A 27,062-nucleotide genomic window follows, 5' to 3' on the forward strand; every position below is an offset into this window, starting at 1 on the left:
TCCCAATGTAGTTTTGAATATTCGACATATTTTTATTTAAAAAATCAATGCTTAGAAAAGCGTGCTAAATGCCAAGTGAAGTTGCTTGCAGAATTATTATATGCTCTAAACTAGTCTTGCGGCATCTTGTATAGCATTTACAATATGTGACGTTCTTCTCTGGTTTGAAACCATTATTAGCTTAAAGTACTTTAGAACTTAAGCACACACGAAGTAATTGCTTCGTACGGCATATTTACGTCATGAGACTACCTTATGACACGGTAAATTACGTGGACACATGACAATGCACCTAAGTCTGCTGAGATTAAGAGCGTTTGTCTACATACAGTAAGTTTTACTGGAAAAGCACCAATATTACATTTTTTTCGATAGTTGAGAGTAATAAGTGCAGGAGAAAATAAAATATTGGTCTACCTCCTTAGTAACCTCAATGAGGCCTAAAATTAGTAACTTAACAATTTTTATTAGTAATAATCACATTAACATAATTATTATATAAAGCGATCAAGAACTTTCCTTTCCTGAACTCGATTAAAACATTTCCGTACATTCATAAAACCAAATATAACTAATAGAGATTAGTAAGTCGCCCAATATGTACCACAATACAGAAACTAAATCTCAGTAGGTGCTCTGGCATTGCTTTTTATGGCGTTACAAATCGCCAACCATTTATGAGTTAGACAAACCATGCTGCGTATAATTTACTCACTAACCGAGCACGCTGCGATAATTATTTTAGTCAATATTGTGCTTTTAGCGACATGCCGGACAATCGATCAAGCAGTTGGTCGTAAGGGCACGTAATTTGATACACATCGGTATGTAGACACAAATAAAATCACTTAGCCGCGGAGTGGCGTCCTGCGGAGAGCATCTACCGCTTACTGCGGCCTACGCTGATATAAAACACTGGAAGGATTAAGATATTACTAGGATTTTACTAAGAAACGATTAAGAAGGTGGTAAGGTTCCTGCAAATAAAAAACAATAAAATAAAGACATTGATCGACATAATCCAACTGACGTAGTAAAGAACTTGTTGGTCTACCTAGTATATGACAATTCAATGAACTTGGCATAGCTATCGGTCACAGGAGGTCCCAAATTTTCCTCTAGATTGACTCTATTAGAATCTCAAACTGCCGATTAGATAAAACTAGCGTGGGATACGTCACTGGTAATGTCGATTATAAATACTTTTCTCACTACGTTTTCTGAATAAATCATCGATCTTCATTGTTGATTGCTACTGTGAAGTTAAAAATGTACCCGGAATCGACACCTACCGAATACCAATCGCAACCTTACCTTTTACTTATGCGAAGAAGGTTGTGTAACCAGAACTCCAAGTGGTAGCTGGCGTCATATGATTTGACAAAGCTGATACGTTCCAACGAAATTTAATTAGCCATTTTCGGTGAAGTTATTTACATAAATTTGCCATCAAAGATAAGGTACATGATTTGCAAATTGGACATGGCGTCAATAACAGTAACTATAGAATGACGTCTCATTTTTTTATTCTCAGGATATTACAACTGTGTTCGCCGAAAAACTATTTAGTAAAAAGTAAATTATCACACATTATGATGCAATTGTAAAAAAATTCATTCAACTTTTTTTATTTAAAAACGTTCCTTAAATCTTATGAAGTTTTTTGCGTATTTTGAAGTATTAGCAATCATGACTAACCCATTGCTTTTTGGTTATTTAGACATTATCTCTTCCATAACTTTAACTCTGTAGCATGCATTGCAGATTGAAAAATAGTCGAGGATCCATAACATTATAAAAAATAAAATGAAGTCACCAACAAGAGCATCGTATCTCCCGTATATTATGTTACCAATTCTCATCACTGCCCTTTTGATATGCCCTGATAGCTTCCGACTGGCTTTCTCGAGGAAAACAGGTTTTTAATCAGATTATAGGAATAAAGAACCGCATGCGCTAGGCACTGTAATAAGTCATTTGATGTAAAATTATGGTCATACGCGTATCTTGATTTTTAAAATAAAAAGAATGTTTTTTCGAAGGGATTATTCCATTCAAAAACACAGTGATGTGAATAAAAGGAGAAACTTATTTACAAAAAGTGTAAATGATTTTTTAAAATATTTGATGACAGACAGACATTATTATAGTATATAACGTATTTAAGGTTTAAGGTAATTGTATTTCTGTTGTACTAAACATAATAATAGTTTTATATTAAAAAAAGATTATATATTGTAGCTTATGCTGTGACTGCTTGTAATTAGAGTAACAATAACTAATGTGACTGTTACCTGTATGTATATAGTATACATGTTTGGATTTAAATTGAAATGTAAACTCATTTAGCAGTCCGTAATAATCAATAAATAAATTACAAAAAAAAACAATTCACAGCTAGCATAAAAATACCATTCTATAGTTTACACTTCCCAGAAATAATGACTCAATCACGAAAATAGACAGAAACATCCGACCCATCTCTTGGTTGACACAACTAAATTGTATAAAGAACATTATTTGTCTACAAAACACTAAAACGGCCCGCAATAAAAACACGCCAAAAGCAACGTTCACACAAGATTTTCATTTGTATACTAGAAAATTCGTACGAATAAAATAAGGCGTGAAATTGTTCCACGGATAGGTGGAATTTGTTTATGAAAGCCCGGTATAGCCTTGTAAAATTTAGATGTAACGTTTCCTTTGGCTGTGTGGGATGACGGGATATTTGTCAACTTGAGCGACAATGCTCTAGACTTGTTTTGCAAAAAATATTTCGTAGGTGATAAATCTGATGCTTTCTTGTTGACGTAAAAGTTAACGTCACGGTGGATTATATTTATCATGTAAGTAAATTAATTGTCTTTTAATTAATATTGGTATAGTCTTTGATATTCATTATTGTAATGATAGTAATCTGTTAATAATTTGTATGTATCCTATAACGAGGCTTATATATTATCGAATATTTCCATCAAAGAGTTTCTCTTAATAATTATAGTGCAAGTAAAGAATCGAAACACCATAATTATATTAATATCATCTTATATTTTGTCCATAGAAAACAACGAATTTTTAGTCTGTATTATTTTCATAAATGCGTTTTGTTTAAGCGCATTTTCGTAAAATACATCGTGTTATTTATTTTATGCACACCGAATCCTTATTACGTAAATCATGCCACAATTCACAGAATACGGATGCACATTGACAAATGGCCGTAGTTTCTTCAGAACAAAGTGGGTTATATTTCGTTCCCACACTACAAACGTTTATTGAATAAGTAAGTAGTGGATTTTATAAAGTGAACTACGGTTTATTCTTGGGTATGTCGCATTTTTATTCTAATATGTCAATTTGTAGGTTATTTATATATTTAGGTGAAAATTACTGACAATTTCTTATTAATCTCCGAGACTAATGATGGATATTGAATGGTAAAATTGAACATAATATTATTAGGTAGGTATGTTAGTTTTCAGAATACCAGCCTTACTAACATTTTTTTTATATGTCTGTGATTGTCCCACAATTAGGTAACTAGTAGTATAGTTACTAGGTACATAGACTAACACGTTGATTTTGAAGAAATAGATTTTATTAAAATTTTAAGAGACTTGCACAATCTCATAACTTTAACATTAAAAGTTAATAATTTCTGTACCAAAATGCTCATTCTTGCATTGAATATGGAAAAAGACAAAGTAATTTTAAATGTATATTTCATGCATTATTTATACCTATTTACGTATACAAATAACTGCATCCCGCTGTTCTTATAACACACATAACAGTATTTAAATACTCAATTCCCATCATGAGTCTGTTTAGTTTCAACTTGCACGACAATTTTTATCATCATAATAACCACATATACATTCACCGTGTGGTCTCACGCTTAACATATTTTTAACGTGTTGCAAAGTTATTTGGTTCTTAAATCTTCGTGACAAAAGCTAAGATAGCATGACCAAAATAATAGAGCGCCCGCACGTATATGTGGCGTCATCTGGCGGCGACAGAATACAACGTTTTATGCCCTTAACAGTAGATACCATAACTCATAAATATATATGGTTGTAAAGGCTTTAAATATTTATAACATCATTAATATTATGTTTACACGGTGCTGTAAAAATTTAAAATCCGATATAAAAGGTGATTCTCTTAAGAGCACTCTCGGCGTTGAGAGATGATTAAAAATTAAAACATATCGACATTGTAATCCAGGGTGAAGTCACTTCGCATTCAAATCGACAAGCATTAAATAACGTGTCGTTTCGAGCTGGGTTATTCCGATTATCAGAAGGCATATCTCTCCTCGCCAACAATGAAAGACAACCCGTTAAATGCACACCGCAGTCTAACATCTTAATAATCCGCTGAGTGGCCGTGTCGACCCAGCATGACGCGGCCCGCGTACACAATTATTTTTCATCGAAGTGACATCTTAACGTTGAAATAAATAATACGAATCGGTCCTGAATATTACGGCTACATTAATTTCAATGCGCGAATTAATTTCGTATCGGCTGAAATTTAATTATTTCGGCACAAAACGAACGAATTAATTTAAATTCAATTTTCAACGGCTCGATTGGTTCGTATAATTTTTATAGGGACAACATTAAAAATAATGAATGCATTTTTAAAACAAAACATAGTTAACCGTTCATGATACTATGCGGGTGTAAGGATGTATCGATGTGACAGTTGACAAGCGTCTCCTATAAAGTTTAACGTAACTCAACCGGCGGGAACGTCACGTCGATGCGCGTAGAAAGTCAACCTTTACGACGCTTGAGTGAACAAAACAAAACAAGTTGGACATGTCAATGCCCACGCCTTTGGTACGGTAACTTGATATAAGCAGGCGGATACATTTAACACCAACGAGAGGTTTGCAAGCGGTCGTATCGCGTGAGAGCAGCGCATTAAGCGGAGCGATGAGCGATGCGGCGAGCGTACGCCGAAGGACGGCGCCGATAGTTTTGCACAGGTAAGTTATTCCAATGCGACTGTAATCTTTGTGGAGACTACTAGATGTCACGCACGTTCACTACGTGCTTTGTACCAGTTAGCATGGCTTTGGCTTTTTACTTAGTTTTTAAGTTTTACCAAAGAAACTTAACAGCTTTTTGTACGATGCGTCTGAAGTTAACAATTGACGTTTTATTTAAACTATTATTTATTGTATAAAAAAAATGGGTAACCAAAAGTATTTTAATTAATCAGTGCTTTAAGATGTGGACTCCAGATAGTAAAATGAAATGATGTTCTTATGTTACTGTGACCGCAACCCAACGTGGCCATCCGCTCGCCCGTGTCACGTAAGAAGATACTTTAATATCCGATTCATTGTTCTGTTACAAATTTGTCAGTGATCTTTACATTAAACTTTTTCTCTTTTAAAATTTGAGATGGGTCCATAATCCCCATGCCGCCTGCTCTTGGAGTAAATCTCCAACATGTAATGATGTCCGGACCACACAAATATTAACATTAGATACTCTGTTTCGAAACATTTTTGTTTCTCAAAGTGCTTGAAATAAAACAGATATTAGTGGTGTTAGTTTCAGTCTTGTAGTTGTACCGTGATGTAGATGACTCATAAATAAATACTCTGTGTTGCGTCCTTTTAAAAACGAAGAATAAGTTAGCATGCAAGAAAATTATCGGAAGGTATCTCATACATGAATCATACGTGTCGGACGCGGTGAACAGATCACCACCCATGGCTGCAATAAATATTGAATAGAAAAAGTATGGTGACAATAAATAAGTGATCCAGTTCGAGCACACAAGAAAGACCGTGTTGCAAAAAGTATAAACGATAGTTGAATATTATTTACTAGATACAGAGTATTCCATTGGCAAAGTAAATATTTTTCCGCTAACGCGTTTCACGATAAATGTCGTTCAAAGAATGTAATAAAATCTAGCTTTGCACACGTAAACATAAACAATGCGAGTAAACATCAACTTCTTAGTAACGCGGAGTTAATTTGAAACGAATGCTATGCCTTTATTTTGCAATGCTATCAATTTAAATATTTGCAACATATTTTCCAAGGTAAATTGGCCCATTTTTCGAACATAGTAATTTACATGATATCTGTATACCGTTTAGTGTTTCGATCGGCTATAATTATTTATAATAATTATTAATATTTTGCTCATGTCACGCAACGGGGTGACCCTCGGGGCATACTTTAATGCTCCTTTGCTGATGACGGGAAGCATCCACAGTAAGCACCCAGACGATAATTTGAGATAATTTACGTAATTCGGTATAATTTTCATTCAAAGTGCATGTCTGCTCAACTGAATATCATTATAGGTTATTGGAATAATACTATCTAATACTAGCTGGCGGATAGCGTGGCTCATAAAAATTTGAATGTTATTTTCTACCGTTTATGGAATATTTTTGAATTAAGAGCACGCTATTAAATTTGCTTGGTCAATAATATATAAGTGCATTTCAAGAGTTAATTATTCATTACTTACCTAACAAACTAAAAGCATTTTTGGTAATAGTATACTTCTAGAACATTTGATATGAATAGTAATACTTTTTAGAAAATTATAATAATTCATAGTGAGTAATTCACACTTTATTCTAGCAATCGACAATGCAGCGTGATAAATTAAGATCACATTTTAGTAATCTATAATTACTTATAATATTATAATAGAATATCAATAAAAACATCATTTAACTATAAAATATGCAGTCCAATATTGCACAAATTACGAAGCATCACAAGTAAATCATAATATTTGTCTTCACATGTAATTAAACCGTTAGTAATTGAATAATATTGATACATCATTTATAACTCTTTCGATAACAATCTCACGGTACACGCATCGTTCGTCGGAAGTAATAATTAAACGACTTGTAGCGGTAATTAACATTGATTGCTGAGTCGTTCCGTTATCCAATGATAACAAGAGAAGAAATAAAGAGAAATGCTTCACGCGTTTTGCGATCTTTATAGAGAATGCAGGCGATACAAATGGCAACTCTCTGGAGACCGAATGGTGTATAAGTAGGAAAAAAATGCTCGCTACTTCCGACTTTGCATATAACCTTAGAACTAAAACGACGTAACTCAAGATTTGTGTACATATTTTGCTATCGAGTGACCTTCAAGTTTTAACTTCTTTTGTTCATTTTCTGCAAATACCCTTTTTTGAGTTAGGTTAGTTTAGTTTTAAGCGATATGTTTACATTTAAAATATATACAAAATATTTCTATAATACAAACATTATATAATTATATATAATCTATGGTCCTTATCCACATAAACACGTTAATAAGATTAATAGTGACAAGTAACTTGTTTATACGTAATTGTGTTTGTGAACACAATTATACGACAAATTACTGAATACCTTACCAAACAAATATTAACTTAGTGTTAAGTACGCAAATTCTGATAATAGTGTCGAAACATTACAACTAATTTGGCGACGTCGTGCGAATATAGCTGAACAATATAAATCGTTTAAGAAATACCAGTCTTTCCACAACGAATCTTATTTCTGCATGGTTTAGTTTAATTCTTTTATTTTCTGCATATGCATTGCCTACAATCACTTCTCCTTACGTATAATCTATGAGCAGGCCTGCGCTTCGCAAAGTTCATCAGATAATGAGAACATTTGTTGCGTGTGAAACTAGAATTCCATTTTGCACGAAGCAGCGTTTCGCGTAAGCATCAAAGGCTCTTAAAACTTAAAGCCGACTCGATAAATCATGTTTCGTTTTAAACATTCTAACGCTTCATTTTGCTGATCGAGTGAACCGATGGAGTGCTTAAAGTACTTTCTTAACAGCTCTTTTGTAATAAATCGTAGGGAATGTTGCGTTACGACTGCAATAATACGAATCAGATTAACTGCAAGTTATATTACCTTTTGTTTAAACGCTAGGCCCTAGCCTTTTCCATGTAATTAATGTGTAAAGTGTCAGTGGTGTTCTGCACAAACATAAGTTTGCGAACAAGTCTTTGTTTGAATTTTTTATTGGCAATTTTTTATTTTCTGCTTTTGTTTGACGGTAACTTCTATCACACTTTGTATGTATCTTTATAATTAAAAAAAAATATATCTTATTAGCAATGATATTTAAAATCTTTTGAACCAATAGCTGATTCAATTTCTATGCTATGTAGGAACCCCCATTACAATGCTAAACGGAAAACATAAAAGCATACCTGCCATGCGAAGTGCCTAAAATTAAACGAAATTAATAACGGCAGCAATAAATATCCATATCCATTTTCGTTCCAACACACAATGTAAACAGACACCGTCTAAACGTGGACGTTAAAAATTTATATTCGTCTAATAACTGTCGAATTCCTGGAGCAAACAAATTATGTTGAAGCGTTGACTTACTGAATGGGCGATCTCAACAAATAGTGTAGTAATTCCAAAGAGTTTTGAATAGAGTCCAATACTATTTTGGTCGTCGAACGCTGATCTTTAGCTTTTATTTCGTTTTGGTGTGAGATCGCTTGCCGATAGACGTTGGGAGATAACATGGAAATGAGGCTTTCATTGATGTCTCGGAATAATTTTTACACAACCAATACATTACTTTGATACTTAAATACATGTTATGTCTCGTAATGATGGCTTACGTGAAGTAATTTTGACTGTCAATTGGTCTTGTTTTCGTAAAATATGTGTATGCATATACTTAGTACGTTGACCTCAAAATGTTTTTGTACAGGTGCTAGATATTTTGAATAACAAACATGTATTACATTTATTCATTGGATGTGGGAATCCGTTTCACAGCCATTGGTGTTGCAATGGGCTTTTAAATTGCGAGTCAACGAAGCTTGTCAACGGATTTTTTATTGAGAGTTGTAATTCCAGTATGAATATGTTTTTCGGGATAGACTTAATACTAAAATACTGGCGAATATTGTGAAAAAAACAGAATCGTATTTTAAAATTTTTGCGTGACATAAAAAGGCAGTTTGTGGTCATGTATGTTTTGTAGTTGTGTTTAAAATTATGGTTGTAGAGCAAGGTCTCTCATTTTGTCAGATTTTTATAATAATAGTTAGCACTAATATTATTAGTTCCCAATAGGTTTATGATAAACTAAGTATTGCTCGCGGCTTCGCCTACATGAATAGTTTTTCCTACTACTAAAGTCCCTAAAACAAACACTGTAAAAATACTGTAGCGAATCTAAGCGGCACCTATACAACGCCAGTAACATTTATTTAAAAAATAAGATTAAAACTTCTATTATTTCCCATGGGAAGGAATTATTGGGATAAAAGTGTAAGTCCAAGACAGGGTTTACTTGTGTGCCAAATTTTATCTAATCCGTTCAACTGTTTCTGCGTTTACTTCTTACAAACATCCGATCCTCTAAATATCTAAATATATTCACAAATTTCGCATTTACAATATAAATAAATCTCGATAATTGTACGTCACATAAAGAAAATTATACTAATAACAAAAAAAAAACAAAATCCATACCTAAAATCTTACCATTTATTGACTGCAGTAACATCACAAACCAAACTAAAATTACAGCTCACAGAGTAAAAACGCGAAAAACAGCGTCACCAATTGATAAGCATAGATATAGTACATAAGCCTTTATACGAAGTCGTTGAGTGTGAGCTGGGTGCTCGCTCGCATCTCAATAATGAACGCATTGTCCGACTGCACGTACTCGATCAGTCCAGACTATTTTTGCTCAAACCTGTCTGCGTCTGTCAAAGGAAAAATTGGCATAGAGTTGGTGCTCAGTGTACTTTGTAACTTCGATGATGTATTTTAGTATGATTCTGAAATTTCGTATCGTATATTTAGTTTGTAACACGTACTAATTTTATTAAATCAAAAGTTTGTTAAGATATTTGGATGGTTGTTAGATATAAAAGTCGAAACCGTGCCCAAAATTAACATAGAACTAGACTATTTTATGATAAAAATACACAGTGAAATTTTTTATACTTATCAGAAAAAGTCTTTCACGAGCAATGACGCAAGCAAAACCTAGTATTTAATAGTTTGAGGTTAAAATCACGCTTCCGTTAATGTTGTAATATAGTAACAAAATTTCTCGCAGCTCTATTACAATTGCATGCGAAGTGAGGATGAGACCCATCACATCACATTAGGGGACTCAAATTGATTAATGGATGAAACTATTTCGTTAGCGAAACAGCCCGTCTATTCATCTGTTTATAAAATGTAGTGACTTGGTACTGTATTGCTTTTCAAAGAAGTACTAGAAAATAAGTTTAAAATGAATTGATTTAAAAACAAAACTTCAAAAAAGCAATGTACTAACGACGGCATTCGATATTCAAATTCAGCCGTAAGTATAAAAAGCTGTAAGAGCGAAACGTTCAGACTCGGTTGAGCGGAGATTACAATTTTAAAACAATGAGCCATCTTCTCCACAGCTTTGCAGTGCTGTGCCGTCATGAATGAAGACACATTTGCCAACGACAGCGAATCCAGCGGAGTTATTTGATTTATTTCAAGCCAGGACTATTGAAAACTTCCATCAAGAGTCATTTATTTAGACGTTGTAATGAAACCGAGGCCAAGTATCTTGAACAGTAGACACGTCTGCGAACGTTTCTATCTTTTTGTTATTTATAGAGAATTTCATTTTATACCTGACATGAGTGTTTGCAAGCGAATTTGTGATATAATTTATAATCTATTTAAGTACCCAAACTTTCTCATATTAATACAGTATTATAACATAACATGACATTATTTCCGTATCAATATTTGTTGATCAGTTAGTAACAAAGTTGTCAATCAACTAATATAATGTATAGTGGACTATATACACATTCACGCCTCTTTTCACGAAGGAGTAGGCAGAGGCGCAGTTAGCGCAAGAGGTGCGTTGAGCTTCATAATTTAAAAATGAGCATTAACATAAGTGATGGAATTTACAGAGGTGCATACAAAAAGGTTTATACATAGGAGTTAGAAGTCCTATATCTATCATAGTTGTCTATTAAGAAAATAGACCAAACTTTGCAGTGTTCCTCTACCACCATTTATATTCCATTAATATGCATATTTCCTTTTTTTTTTCAACATAACCAAAACTGCTATGGCGTCATGATCGGAATGCCAACGCAATAAGTGACCTCGTATTGTCAAAACTTTCGTTCTAAAATATGTTATTGTTAAATATAGTACGTGGATAGCTTTTATGTGTATGTATTTTGGAATTATCACAAACTGAACGGATGTATCGATATGTTTACTCTTCGGTTCGAATGCTGGACTGGTGGATGGACCTTTGTATTGCTTTTACCGTTTGTTAGAATGTTCGAGATTTTAGTGGAAATTTTATTTTTCGTTGAGGAAGTAAATAGCTATGGAATGCGGAAATGTGAAGGTCAGCGTATTGAAAACATTCACGACTTTAAGCTGTTGAAAACCTTTAAGTATACTAAACGAAAAATGTGGCTGGGAAAAGCAATCGATAAAATAAACAAATAAAATTAATAAATAGAAATAATTTTGTATTTCTAAATTTAATTGAAGGACATTATTTTTAATCAAACTTATACTTGTTTTAATTCTACATTTATACATTTATGTGATACCGTGATATTTTATTAATAATCTATAATATTTATACTCAGAAAAGAACAAAAGCAATTAATATTTTTAGAAATTATGAGGCCGCTTCGTCATTGGAACTTGGAACGCCGTCCGTACCACACAAGATACAGACGATCCTGCAATTTGTAGAATATTTGGAATAGTTTCGTCAGCGGCCACCAACGAATATAAAAGAAACTGGAAACCTATATTATGTGTAGCCAACATTAAAGTTGTGTGACAAACAGAATTATTTATTTGTTTGTTTGATATGTTGCCCGAATATATCTTAGTTAGAGTTTTTTTTCCTGATTCTATGAATTTAAATTATTATCTTGAGGTTATTTATGAGAATTATCTAGATTGGTCTAAGTTATAGTAAAAATTCTTTATAATGTTCGAGTTACATACTTTATAATAATGTAATGATGAAAAAATAAAAAGAATTATCGAAGGAATTAGAAGCTGGATATCTCAAACGATTTATACTTATGTAATCTTATTTCTGTTCCACATAATAGTAATCATTGTCACATTCCATTCTCAGTAGTCACTATGAAATACAAAATAACAACGAATAAGTGTCGTGAGTCACAGGATCGGCTAGCATAAAGAAATTGACACTTGCATCTATTCTTAGAAATTATTGCGTTTTACCCGCATAGTTCCGCAAACCAGCCGACTGTGTGTCGCGGGTGGTCGGAACGATGCAATAATGATCCACTCACGTAATATGGCGGCTTTTGACAAAAACGAAATTGTCGGAATCCAGGTAATACAATAAAACACAATCGGAATGCACCCAATTCTTTGAATTTTTACCTAATCCTTGCCGAACTATAGGGATCATTTACAACATTTGCACTAATAAAATCGTTTAAAGTTATTACGGTCTAACAAAAGACTAAGTTAAGTTATCTGTATAGATACTATGCCACAAAAGAAGATGAGGGTTTGTTTGAATAATTTAAAAAATCATAATATTGAGGGTTTGGTTTGGTTAAAGCTGTTTTATATTTGCGATTTTCTGTTTCATATTGAATTTAAAGACAGTTGGTATTAAGTGAGAAGCTTTCACTGAAAACTTAAGAAAATAGGGGATATCAAAGAGCAAGTATCAAGTGACAGAAAGGAATAATAGAACAGTAAAAGAATATCCCGCTAAAATCGATTCCTCATGACTATGTGAAATATGAATTTGCACTGGAAGCAAAGTTTAAAGGATTGAAGATGCGGCAATGTGAAGCAATTTTAGCGAGATGATTTATGCTACTTATTTGTGAATGTCATGTGTATAGTCGAATGTCATGTGTCATCATGGATTCAAACGAAAACAAACCGTGGTGCTGTGGCATTAATGACTTGTTTGTAAATAAAATAAAGTGTTTCTCTAGCCTTGTCAGAGATTTGTTCTGTCTGCAAAATTCGACAGAAGGTCACGGTCTCAGTTCAATCGCTCTTTAAAGTTTAGGAACGCATCTGTAATTTCTTAGGCTGTATAGATGTTTATGTTCCGAATGGTCACTTATAAACCATCCGATTGTTTGATTACAGATGATATTACGTTCATGTAGAGCACGTTTTATATAATGATATACTTTACAGGGGACTCCGCCTGCTTGAAAACCTGAAATTCAATTCCCTCTCTGCATCATGCCGGACTATAAAGCGGTCTTATGTTAATCTAGCACTTCATCTGTATGCTAAATTTAATTTATTTCCATTCGCCGGATTATGCATTAACCTCTAACAAAAAATATATATTTAAATACAACTATATTATGGTCAGTCCACTCCGTGACCATGAATGCTGCAAAGCCTTCGAAACGTCGGAAGAAAATAGTAATAGCGATAAAATCCGTAAATATTCTTATTTCTAGCTTTCGCGTAAACATGAGAAATCATTATAAAATCTTTAGTTATTTTCATTTATAATCTTAGTTGGATAGTAAGATGCCTTGTTGTTATACTTGTTAAAAGCGGCGTACACTGACTGGATAATTGAAGCCAATGAACGAGTTCAGTGGCACACAGCGTGCCCTATGTCCAGCGCTGTAATGAAAATGAACTTGCACTTGAACCTCGTTCTATGCTGAAATTATTTTATCTGACCCGTTAATAGAAAAATAAAATAGTATTGTTCAAAAGCCATATGCTTATGAAGTACTTTTTAGTTAAAATAACTCCTTCATAACATTTTTAAAGTAAAAACAAATATTTAAAACAGTGATTATGCAGAACACTCTAATGTTTGTGTCGTTTCAAACAAATGAATGATAGCAGAGCGTGGTTTCGATCCACGAACCTCTGGGTTATGGGCCCAGCACGCTTCCACTGCGCCACTCTGCTTATGAGATCACAGCTTTAATTTATTCACTGTATAGTAATAGTTGTCACTTTAACATATTCTCTTTCATAGAACAAAAGTAGAAAAAGTGTCATATAGCAGAGCGTGGTTTCGATCCACGGACCTCTGGGTTATGGGCCCAGCACGCTTCCACTGCGCCACTCTGCTTGTGTGATCACAGCTTTAATTTAATCACTATATAGCAATAGATATCACTTGAAGATATTCTATTTCTTAAAACAAAAGTATAAAAAGTTACATATAGCAGAGCGTGGTTTCGATCCACGGACCTCTGGGTTATGGGCCCAGCACGCTTCCACTGCGCCACTCTGCTTCTGTGATCACAGCTTTAATTTATTCACTATATAGCAATAGATGTCACTTTAAGATATTCTCTTTCTTAGAACAAAAGTATAAAACAATTACATATAGCAGAGCGTGGTTTCGATCCACGGACCTCTGGGTTATGGGCCCAGCACGCTTCCACTGCGCCACTCTGCTTGTGTGATCACAGCTTTAATTTAATCACTATATAGCAATACATGTCACTTTAAGATATTCTCTTTCTTAAAACAAAAGTATAAAAAGTTACATATAGCAGAGCGTGGTTTCGATCCACGGACCTCTGGGTTATGGGCCCAGCACGCTTCCACTGCGCCATTCTGCTTATAGGCGCATGGGTTAAAAGTATTTGTTGGGTAGATTTATATGGCATTTTGCAAAATTGTGTCTTTATAAACAAAACGGTAAAAAGTGACATATAGCAGAGCGTGGTTTCGATCCACGGACCTCTGGGTTATGGGCCCAGCACGCTTCCACTGCGCCACTCTGCTTATGTTCATGATTGTCGAAATTAGTGGTTACGACGTAATATTAGGATTACTTGCTACAATAATCTTAGGGATTTGTCATACTTCTTATATTATTAAAACTCCCGCTACTGATACGTACATACATACCTACTAACTTGCATTGCGCAATGTATATTTAATATGAGCAATCGTCGAATCAATACTCAGCAAGTAGGACACGATAAAAACAGCATTGATATGCATAATTTGCTTGACTTCATCATATGAAGATTAATATAAATTAAAATGATGACTAACATAATAACACTCGCTGAAACTACGGGGCGTTGGTTCGCGAAATATTGCATTAAGTATATTGTATATTATTATATATTATACTAGCAGCCCTAAAGAGGTTGTCTTGCCCAAAAAGGTGATAAAATCGTAAAACCCGAGTATAGCGCCACCTACCAGAACCAAATCTAAATTCTAAACCATCCAAAGACCCAGTCTAAAACATAAATTTTTTATCAAAATCAGATTCAGTGATTTATCAAGATTCAGTGACGTACAGACGTAGAGAAGAATAATTATATGTAATATATTTGTTTTATATTTTAAAAAAAGTAGCTGTCTGCTATCATATTCATTAAAGGCGAAAAGTTAAAATAGTCGTTAAGTTTTCTGGAACTTTCCAATTTTCTGCTCAATTTTCTCATTTTTTTCTTTCATAAAAACCTTTTGCTGACAGTAATTAACACAACAAAAAAGAAATAGCACCATCCATTCACTCGTGATGTGATGATCAAGGGAAAAACAGAGAGCTTTTGCCTGCGGCTCCGCCCGCGTGATTTAGTTTTTAGGAATAAAGTTTTCCTTTTAATCTCAAAATTCAAAAATAGAAAGAGCCTATCTTATGTTAGTAATTAGTTAATCGTAAATGAGATGATTTATTTAGTTAATAATAGAGGATTACATGAACAAACTAAGTGCTGGATAGCGATGTCGCATACCTTAATGCAAGGGTTCTCACCCGCGGCGTCGTTTTGCTGCAATGTAATGAGGCGTTTCAGGTGACCGACAGCCCTAACTATTATGAAGAAATGAATGACAAAAATACAATAAAAAATAATTTTAATTCTACTACAATAAGGTTGAGCACAACTTGCTTGCTCTACATTGTACTGCTTGTAATAAAACATAAGCAACAGTCAGCTTAACCGTGATAAATGTGATTTTCCGCCAACTTTACTTTGCTGTTATTTCATACATTTCTCTCAGCGCGAAACACAGCATTCCTTGCCGCTACAAAGTAAATGATATATTTTTAATGTTCTTTATTTTAATACGTTTTAAAACAATTAAAAACTCTTTCACAATGCTACAAAAGACGTTTGTGTCTCCGAAAAAGTAACTAGTTTATCCAATTCCGCATTTATATTTTCATGTGCTATATCATCATAAGAAATAAGTATTAATCAATCTCGCTTCATATTAAATTTTAAACTACAACAACAGAGGGTATTCTCAATAAAACCACAGAGCCATAAACTCCTGTTATGGACGAAGACACAGACCGCATATTGGGTCTATTGATGATTCTCAACGCAGAGATTGATTCGAAACCATCGTCAACCCAATTATATTCAGTTGTAGCCGATGGACTGTAACTTTCTGTTATTATTTTGAACATCTGTCAATTTCACGGGACAACGCTTTGGGTTGAAGAACAGTACCTACCCATTCAGATTGTCTTTGTTCGTTACTAGTTGAGCGGAAGAAAATAATTACATCGATGAATCGAAGACGGCTCCAATCGAACTGTAAAATAATTATCTATTCAATTACTTCGTTCATTGGTAAAAGTTTCTTTATCGTAGGTAAATGTCTGTACTTTATAAAAGAAAGTAGGGATGTTTGTTTCACGTAAACCTTCAACGATATATAGAGAATCATCTTGGTGAAATTAACAAAACAAAAGTTTATTTTATTGGAATAATTCGAAATATAAAAAATCATTTATAGTATATGCAGATTGAAGAATGATTCAAAAACGTACCTATAACGTTGAAACATGCGTGCCGCTGTGAGCACGCATTATATAGTGCAATTTATTCGCATGCTGCATAAATAAACGAATGTAGTTATAAAGTTACAGACAAACTGGCTCGATTCAAATGCTCCCGTCTTAGCTCTACAAACTTACCAGGTGTGAAAACACGATTTAAAACACCGCTGGGCATAGGCGTGTATTACATGGCACGGCACCAAAGCAACCATATACATATTGTTGACTTATAAGAGAGAACATAAAACTCTACACACAAAATAAAAACAAATAGTGACTGAAGTATATATTATACAATAGTATGCAAATCATACTGAAAGTTATCCATATTTTCAAGATCCTGTAGAACATGCAGTTTTATTAGCAGGAAGCATTATGTACGCTCGAGGAGTGTGGGGGTTACGTTGGTCAAGGAACGCATATCTTTAAGTGTATTTGTCTTTTCAATCATTAACTGGCTAATTTTAGAAGTATATATTACGAGCAGAGTGGCGCAGTGGAAGCGTGCTGGGCCCATAACCCAGCGGTCCGTTGATCGAAACCACGCTCTGCTATATGTCACTTTTTACCGTTTTGTTAATAAAAACACAATTTTGCAAAATGACATATAAATCTACCTAACAAATACTTTTAACCCATGCATTTATAAGCAGAGTGGCGCAGTGGAAGCGTGCTGGGCCCATAACCCAGAGGTCCGTAGATCGAAACCACGCTCTGCTATATGTCACTTTTTACCGTTTTGTTAATAAAAACACAATTTTGCAAAATGACATATAAATCTACCTAACAAATACTTTTAACCCATGCGTTTATAAGCAGAGTGGCGCAGTGGAAGCGTGCTGGGCCCATAACCCAGAGGTCCGTGGATCGAAACCACGCTCTGCTATGTGTCACTTTATGCCGTTTTGTTCATAAAGACACAATTTTGCAAAATGACATATAAATCTACCTAACAAATACTTTTAACCCATGCCTTTATAAGCAGAGTGGCGCAGTGGAAGCGTGCTGGGCCCATAACCCAGAGGTCCGTGGATCGAAACCACGCTCTGCTATATGTCACTTTTACCGTTTTGTTAATAAAAAACACAATTTTGCAAAATGACATATAAATCTACCTAACAAATACTTTTAACCCATGCCTTTATAAGCAGAGTGGCGCAGTGGAAGCGTGCTGGGCCCATAACCCAGAGGTCCGTGGATCGAAACCACGCTCTGCTATATGTCACTTTTTACCGTTTTGTTAATAAAAACACAATTTTGCAAAATGACATATAAATCTACCTAACAAATACTTTTAACCCATGCGTTTATAAGCAGAGTGGCGCAGTGGAAGCGTGCTGGGCCCATAACCCAGAGGTCCGTGGATCGAAACCACGCTCTGCTATGTGTCACTTTTTACCGTTTTGTTGATAAAGATAAAATTTTGCAAAATGCCATATAAATCTACCTAACAAGTAGTTTTAAACAATGTTCATGTAAGCAAAGTAGCGCAGTGGAAACGAACATTTTATATCAGATAGCTTTTGCTCGCGGCTCCGCCCGCGTGATTAAGTTTTTCCGGAATAAAAGTTCCGCTATATATTTCCCTGCATAAAAAGTAGCCTATGTCCCTTCCAGGATCTCAAACGATATTGATGCCAAATTACATCGAAATCTGTTTGGTAATTTTGAGTATACGACGTTCTGACAGGCTGACAAATGCGGCGTGGACTTTGTTTTATAATAATATATTTTTGGAATTTTTTACGAACAAATTCATCATACGTTTTAAATTTGTATATTGGAATGCGCAGCGCACGCAACATAAGCTTTCAAAAGAATTAAATTTTCTCCGTTTATACAACATTTTTCATAAATTATTTGCTCCTATTGGTCATAACGTGACGTTATATAGCTTATAACCTTTTTCAGTAAATGAGCTATCTAACACTATAATAATTTTTCAAATCGAACCAGTAGTTCCTGAGATTAGCGCGTTTAAACAAATAAACTCTTCAGTTTTATATAATAGTATATGTAACGCAGACCAAGTTTTGGGCTAGTATCTCAATAAAGGGTTTGAAAAAACACTACCGTTAATTTTTTTTTATTTTTTCACGATTTACACATTTTCCTATTTTTTATTTTCGAAAATACCAATAGTGACATATAACTGAATGTGGGTTTGATCCACGGACCTCTGAGTTTATGGGCACAGCGTGGATGGTTTTAAATTATTTATAAGGTAGCAATAGATGTCACTTTATTTTAGGTAGCGTTTTAACATCTAAGATTATAAGCGATTACAGCAGCAGGAAAATACAATCAATGGGATATATTAATGTATAAGTATCAATTTATTTAAAAAAAAAATGTTTATGACCTCTCTCACTTAAAAATTCTTTGAGAGTGCTTAGTAAGTTAAACTGAAAATTTTAATTACTATGTAGATTTTTTTTACCAATAGATGTAACACAGTTAAATCCAGCCCACAATTACATTTGTATTTTATTTTGTTTTTATGAACAAAAGAATAATTTGTGACATGTATAGCAGAGCATGGTTTCGATCCATGGACCTCTAGGTTATGGGCCCAGCACGCTTCCACTGCGCCACTCTGCTTGTGTGGACATAGCTGTGAACTATTTATTGGGTACAAATATGAATTATATTAAATGAGCAAAAGTGTAAATGTGACATATAGCATAGCAGAGCGTGGTTTCGATCCACGGACCTCTGGGTTATGGGCCCAGCACGCTTCCACTGCGCCACTCTGCTTATGATTCAACATGCCCAAATATAATTGTAGCTACTTATATTTAGAAACGACAGTGATAAAACATGCTATCAATTTGTAACAAAGGAAATAGTATTGTTATTTTTTAACACGTTAGGTTTCAGTCACTTTGAAGAAATATTAAATCGATTTCTTGTTTGGTTTAAAATGCGTTGTATAAAATTATATAGCTTCACAATATATAATAAGTATATACCTTTGAAACTGTAGCCACTTCCACATTGAAATGTTATATAAGTACATCATAATAATTATTACTTATTTAATTTTCATATCATGATAGGTCATGTCAAAATACGTCATTCAGTAGGCTAATAGAATTTTCAACAGATTTCCAATAATAAAGGCAGTTGTCAATAACCTGTGATAAAAATTACTTACTACATAATTCTTACTTGACTTCAAGTTCGGAATACGCATGGATAATCCTTAAATAAACCCATTTACATTCCAAGTTTTTCATTCGTAATTTAAGACTATAAGCGTCTTCTTGTCGGCGGTAAGTAAAATTGCTCTACATAAAATAATTACAAGATTTTGTTTGTTCAGTGCGCTGTAATGTGAAACGAAACGTTTTGCATCTGCAATTTACTTGTTAACCTCCGGACATTGGCTCTTATTAAGTCATCAAAATTATACCACACCGGTATTGCAGTGCGTGCGTTGTCCATGTTTATTTTTCTGCAGAATGCCGCAGTAATTGTATTGTACACTGATGAAGTAAAGTATTGACCGGTAAAAACTAACTTTTATTGATGTACTCGTATGTTTACGTTTTCAACTTATGGGAACACGGAGTCGCCATTATGAAAATAATTTTGAGCTCAACATCTACTGCTACCCAACAAATAGATTTAAGATATATCCATGCAAGCAGAGTGGCGCAGTGGAAGCGTGCTGGGCCCATAACCCAGAGGTCCGTGGATCGAAACCACGCTCTGCTATATGTCACTTTTATATTTTAGCTTTTAAAAACGAACTTATATTGAAAACTAACATCTACTATTACCCAGCAAATAGATTAAAGATATATCCACGCAAGCAGAGTGGCGCAGTGGAAGCGTGCTGGGCCCATAACCCAGAGGTCCGTGGATCGAAACCACGCTCTGCTATTAAAAAATTGTTGTTTCCTATTTAATTTTTATCTCTTTCTTCTTTAGTCTCGCAATGATATGTTATTTTACTGCAATGACGTCCTATCCTCCTCATAATGATGAACTACATAAAGTATACTGCTGAACATAGGCCTCTTCTAAAAATTTCCATACGAACTTATCAAAAGCGGCCTGCATCCAGCGTATTCCTACAGTAATGTAAGATATGTTTTAGCAAAAAAATTGATAAAAAATCCCTTCTTGGAAATAAATATATTTCCGTTCCAAATTTCATCAACATCGGTTTAGTGGTTTAGTAAATATGTGATACAGTTATTTTTGAATTCAAAATATTAGTATGAACTATGAAGCCATATTTAACCAATGTAATCAACAAAATTCACATCAACATCTCGCATCAACTATTTTATTTTATATCTACGCTCCCGCATTTGTGACGAATGTAATTTTTGTTGAAAAAGGCGATACGTCCTGTATTGACTTTGTTTTTCATACACCCACATGAACTTTTATTACTGCCTCGCAACTGCTATTGCTCTGTAAATATCAATCAAGCACCGTGAATTTGAATAGAATTTCAATAAAAAAGAACTTGTATGGCTTTGAGAGATAGTAAAGAACCACTATAAAAATATAGTGATCGCAAAGATTGACTGACCGGACGAGATTAATTTAGGAATTAGAAAATTACATTATGCATATAACAATAATATATAGAGTTTAATAAGAAATATTTTCTAATGTAGTTCCGCACATAGATAGTGTTTATGTACACATAGTAAAAATTATAGAACTACAAGCTTTTGCTCGCGGCTTCGCCCGCGTGAAGGAGTTTTCCGGGATGAAAGTCACGCCTGTGCATTGTTAAAAAAGTATCCGATTGAATTATATTTATGGATCACTATTTTGGTTATAGTGGCTTCCATATAAAAGGTGGATATATGCTGTCGCGGACTTTTATTTAGAACTATTTAAAACAAACAATCCTACGGTACATCACGGTTTAGGCAGCGTACGCCAAGATAGCATTTTTTCTGACTTACTTGATATGTATCTTTATATTAAGACCTAATTACACAAAATTACTATAAATTGTAGCCTATGTGTTATTCTGATAAATAACCAATATTACTTTAAAGTTCCATTAAAATCTCTTCAGTAGTTTTTTTTTTTGTGAAAAAGGAACAAACATACTTACATTAATGCTCACAAACTTTCGCATTTATAATTTTAGCAGGACAGAGTTATTTAAACAGAATACGCTATCCCTATTGCAAACAAATACACTGCCTTGTATGAGAGTCACGTGCTAATTCACGATACTGCTAAACGTAAAGAAACTTATTTGTACATAGTTTTCGCACCAAAAATAAAACTTCACACTCCGCTTTTAAACTGCTCTGTACATAACCACTACTTCCGGATGTTTACTGTATTCTCAAAATATGATAATTATAACAAAATAAACAGCTATGTAGGCAGAAGATATCCGTTGCGAGATATATGGAGATAAGGTAATGTACAGTAAATAGGTTTAGTCTTAATAGGAGAGGCATAAATTCAAACAGCGATGTACAAACAAGTTTAACTGATCAATATAATAGTAAAGACAAACAGTTGCCGGTTGATTAGTATCATTAGCGGATCAGTTGGTGAGAAAATCTGAATGTAACTTAGATTTTAATTATGTACCCTCTTTATTGCCTAATCAGGCATTGTTAGGAATGGTTGTTTTTACTATTAGTGCTGTGTTTAGAGTTTTCGAAGTAGTACCACACTTTGATGATGTAATATTTGATTGAAAATGAGCAAATAATGCTAATGTTGTTTTAAATCGCGCTCTACGCGTGAGGCGGCGCGCGGCGTGACGACAGCGCTATGCGAGATTTGTGTGAAATAAACACGCCTCTTCGGTTTTTACGTATTTGTCGCATTGTTGTAATAAATCAACGTCAACCTTAAATGGATATCATTATCCTATTACATGAAACAGAAGCGACATGGTGCTCATATAGGTACAGTCAGCTAGAACAGTAGGTGAAGGAATTCAAAACTTCGGAACGTTTCTACATAATGTTAAGTTCAATCGAAATATTCACTTTCCTTTATCTAAGTTAAAGTAAACTCTCTGAAGATTATTTTAGTAAAATAACTGATTGTGGGTAAGAAGGGAAAAGTTTAAAACCCATTTATTTTTTAAATTTGATCAACCATTTCTATGATATATCTATAGGTATCTATGACTGTCTATAGGTATGCATGCTAAATGTGTGCCATATTGCGATTGTTTTACCGTATGACAGTTTTAAAAGAAACCAAATTTTCAATAATTTTGAATCAAAGGACTGCCTTGGAGGCGTAGTTGTACTGCATGCGCGGTACGACAGCGCTCCGAGGTCCTGAGTTCGAATCTCGGGTCGGGCAAAGTGATATTTGGGCTTTTGGGAAGTCTGAAATTTGTGCCCGATATGGCGATAGGCTCGCCCCCTATCACATCATAGTACGGAACACACTTGGCGAAAAGTGGGTGCCCTGGTTGCGCCTCTGCATACCCCTTCGGGGATAAATGCGTGATGTGAGTGTGTGTAGAATCAAAATATACTTTCACTTGTCTTCTCCTTAATAGACATATAGACACATTCATGTGAATATAGAGTAAAATTAATGCTCAGTAAAAACACTTTAATCCTACAAAAAAAATATTTTAGTCCAAAAATCTGATTGAACGTATTCCAAACATTAAACACAATCCCAAAACCTTAATGCATAAAAACAGAATTCGTTAAAATGTTTACCTACAGAACGGTTTGTAAAAACGAACGCTTTTTATATGGAACGGATTAACGCGCGGTAGACTGGCCCATAAATCTGCGGATTAAACTAACCTATCCGTAGATTGCAATCTTACGTTCGCGAGTGCTCGCTATCGGTAATTGTTCCGATAACCGATATTCTTGAAATACGAAAACCGCCACGAAGCTTAGATGAAAAATAAAGTTTTGTGATATAAAAATAGAACAAATAATATCGCCAGCGAAGTTTCTACCGTTGAGGGTCTGTGGGAGTTCAGTAGTATTTTATTACAGAAAATTGTTCGGTTCCTTAAATTCTTGATCGAGATGGTAAGGTATTCATTTTTATGAAGGTACAAATATTTACTTAAGTAAAATATACGAAAGTTTCACTTGCACTTTGCGTTATTTTACGTTAGCAACTGTTTTTAATTTAAGGCTAATTGATGTTTATCAGAACTCTTTCTATTATAATTGTTAACTTAAATAATATTTTATTTTCAAGTTATCAAGGCATAAAATTGTTAAGACATCTATTTCAATAAAATTCTCAACCGTCTTGTGTAAAATGGAACGAATAAGTGTAAATATCTTGGAAGTAATTAATCCTTACCCTTAAGTTAATTATATAAATAAAGGTTTCGCCCGTTGTGTGTACGCAAGGAGCATTTACTGGGCCCTGTTTGTGTGCCCGGCTCAACTGCCCACTGTTCTGTATTGTAAATAAAACAAAATATGACCGACTATAAAATGGTCTTCTTAAACAATCCGAGTGCGTTCGTAAATTCGATTGCCATATTGAAATAAATTGCTTGTAATCTTATACCCAAACAGCCAGAAAACAACTGAATGAGCAATATCAAGTTACCCAAGAGGAAAGAATGGTTGGACTTGTTCGTTTTGTATTTTTTTCACTCCCATACAATTCACTAAATGGAATTAAAAAATCATCAATTTACAAATATCAATAACGATCGACTAATGTATTGATTATCCGACACCATAAATCATGTTTTTGTAATATCGAAACAATTTAATTTTATAGAAGCGGTTTCTAGACACAAAAAAATATATTTTGTATGGAAGTCGATTACCACCATTAGATTCACTAATTACGAGATTTTACAACCACAATTTGTTTTTATTACTATTGGAACATTTTCTATTGGTGAAATGAAATACACTGCACCGTCGAAGATCGTAAACGAATTATTACGGCATCCCATAATTTTATGTAATAAAAAGCTGTTAGCAAAAATTAGGTTGGTTTTAATTGTTTTCGACAGTCTAATATCCGACATTATACGTATCATCGAGTAGAGTAACAAAAACTTTATAACCAAACACGATAGCCCAATGATCATTAAAATAAACTTTAACATATCCCATTCGAATTAAAATTGTTTATCCTCCTTGGAATAATACTCTTATTAATGAATGTTATCAACTGACTCCTCGATAAATATTCAAAGAAAAAACCGCAAAGTTTGAATAAGGTAAACCGTGGGCGTTCTGACAATGAGCACGTCACTGACTGCCCTTTGAGCTGTCAGAGTCTTGAAGAAAGCGGGGCAATTACATTGAAAACCCCGCAAAGCTATCTTTAAGAAAAAATAATACTAACTTTGAGTCATCTGACGTAAGGAGCTTATTAGCACGCCCGTTGTGACATCCTGTAAGTGGAGCATTGTCTTACATTATACTACTTATTGGCTGCGGCTTCGTTTATACGAACGAGGGACTTTGAGGACGAGTTGAAGTAATAATTAAATGTTTTACGTGATTCAATTTCAATAGTTGTGTTCTTTTACTTTGTTCAATTAAGGGGAATTGTAAAATTATTTTCTCTAAATCAATCATTGATAACTTTTACGATACATTTTACTAGTAAAAAAAAGATTTTCTTATTTCCAAATTATTTTATTTTATTTGTTCACACTGGTCGGATGTAGAAACTGCACTAGATTCTGCATTATGTCTAGCTTATGCGTGTAAGCTTATTGAAATTTTGCTCATTCATCGTAGTTTTTGATAATTGAAATCTCCCTTCAATGATATTCATAGTTGTTGTAAAGAAATAGTTGTTACCCGGTTTTTGATACGAGGGATTGTCAGTATATCTGAATATGCCAGATCTGTATATACTTGCGCAATGCCTGATTACTGTCCACCGTATATCATGCATTAGCTGCATTTATTAGTAAATCTTTATTACCATTTCTATACAAAATATCCTCTGGTAATATTTTTTGTATAATATTGCATAAATGAAATATAAGTGAAGTAAGGCCATTATCATCAAATATATATTCCCATGGTGTTAGTAGTAAGAGTTATTAAATTTAATGTCACTAAAGCCCTTCAGAAATGACACGGGCTATAGTAAAACTGTACACGGCACAGCAAACGACGCACGCTAAAGGAAGTAATGAAGAAAAGTAGTTAAACTAAATTACTAACCTGGGCTTCTGTTTTATGGACTATGATGACCATTTATTAGCAGCTTATGATGAAACTGTAATGGAACAGTAAATTACGTCAAACTATACATCTATATGTAAGTAAATTATTAGAGAATCTCACAAAGTGTTAATCATCGATGAATCAGTGAAGCCATCGAAGCACCAAGCACGCACCGTGATTGGCTATTCGAAGCCGGGGTATGACCAGGCTCCACTAAAACCATTAACATCTCAAATTACCCACTACGCCCAAACAACGGACCGTGTGACTAATCGATATTAAGTGCTGTTATGTCTTAATTAAATTATTCTCATGATTCCCCGGTAATTTTGTTGCGGTCGAAGAATTTTACTACGTTACAAATTTTATACAATGGAGCAATTTCTGAGGCGAATTGGAGATCGTCTATGTTAATTAATGGTTACACATAGAGCAACGTTTGATTGTACGCGCGAGATGGGCCGCCATTAGTACACGAAAATATACAACTTGGTTAATAAAATGATTGCCGTGAAAAGTTTAATCGCTTTTAGAGCACTTTTAAAATTATAATACGATTTAAATTAAGTAGTCTTGGGGGTTATTTAAAATGAAGGCAGAGTTTTGCAAAATACATTATATTTAAAATTAGCTTGTCGCCATTATTGTATATAACGGCAGGCTTGGTGTATGCTCGTTATCGTCTTTCATAGCTTGTTACTACTAAGTATCGTGGGCGTATGTGGGGATATGTCGGATCACAAAAGCCGATGTCAGATTTTAGTAGTTGTAGTTTTTGTCCCAAAACAATTATAATTCCAACAACACAAACTACTACGGAACGCGAGACAGTCTCCACGTACCCACAGCACTAGCCTCCAATAATATTATTTGATCACTTGATCTAAAACCAACTGCATTACTAATTTTCATAGGCTTGTCATTCTCTTTGACTGCTAGCTTTCCGGCCTTCTTGATGTCGTCTGACATCCTCATTGCGCTGTGTAGCGAAGATTCTGTCGAATGCCATAAGATGGCATTGGCGTTCCATTTAAAAATCAACTCGATGATGACATATAAATAATATTTTGCTGTTTTTAAG

The 27,062-nt window shown here is 34.2% G+C and overlaps 11 non-coding genes across 11 annotated transcripts; 6 read left to right on the top strand and 5 right to left on the bottom strand.

Annotated features, from left to right (window-relative positions):
• Positions 1-14,072: 14,072 nt before the first annotated feature.
• Trnam-cau lies at positions 14,073-14,144 on the bottom strand. Its single transcript has one exon. It is a non-coding gene; the product is annotated as a tRNA-Met (tRNA).
• A 94-nt stretch (positions 14,145-14,238) lies between these two features.
• Positions 14,239-14,310, bottom strand: Trnam-cau. The gene has a single exon. It is a non-coding gene; the product is annotated as a tRNA-Met (tRNA).
• A 95-nt stretch (positions 14,311-14,405) lies between these two features.
• On the bottom strand, positions 14,406-14,477 carry Trnam-cau. Its single transcript has one exon. It is a non-coding gene; the product is annotated as a tRNA-Met (tRNA).
• A 260-nt stretch (positions 14,478-14,737) lies between these two features.
• Trnam-cau lies at positions 14,738-14,809 on the bottom strand. The gene has a single exon. It is a non-coding gene; the product is annotated as a tRNA-Met (tRNA).
• A 2,840-nt stretch (positions 14,810-17,649) lies between these two features.
• On the top strand, positions 17,650-17,721 carry Trnam-cau. The gene has a single exon. It is a non-coding gene; the product is annotated as a tRNA-Met (tRNA).
• A 94-nt stretch (positions 17,722-17,815) lies between these two features.
• Trnam-cau lies at positions 17,816-17,887 on the top strand. The gene has a single exon. It is a non-coding gene; the product is annotated as a tRNA-Met (tRNA).
• Positions 17,888-17,981: 94 nt separating this feature from the next.
• Trnam-cau lies at positions 17,982-18,053 on the top strand. The gene has a single exon. It is a non-coding gene; the product is annotated as a tRNA-Met (tRNA).
• Positions 18,054-18,147: 94 nt separating this feature from the next.
• On the top strand, positions 18,148-18,219 carry Trnam-cau. The gene has a single exon. It is a non-coding gene; the product is annotated as a tRNA-Met (tRNA).
• A 1,301-nt stretch (positions 18,220-19,520) lies between these two features.
• On the bottom strand, positions 19,521-19,592 carry Trnam-cau. The gene has a single exon. It is a non-coding gene; the product is annotated as a tRNA-Met (tRNA).
• An 891-nt stretch (positions 19,593-20,483) lies between these two features.
• Trnam-cau lies at positions 20,484-20,555 on the top strand. Its single transcript has one exon. It is a non-coding gene; the product is annotated as a tRNA-Met (tRNA).
• A 96-nt stretch (positions 20,556-20,651) lies between these two features.
• On the top strand, positions 20,652-20,723 carry Trnam-cau. The gene has a single exon. It is a non-coding gene; the product is annotated as a tRNA-Met (tRNA).
• The last annotated feature ends 6,339 nt before the right edge of the window (positions 20,724-27,062 follow it).

Source organism: Manduca sexta, chromosome 11 (genome assembly GCF_014839805.1).
Source record: "Manduca sexta isolate Smith_Timp_Sample1 chromosome 11, JHU_Msex_v1.0, whole genome shotgun sequence".
Taxonomy (NCBI): Eukaryota; Metazoa; Arthropoda; class Insecta; order Lepidoptera; family Sphingidae; genus Manduca; species Manduca sexta.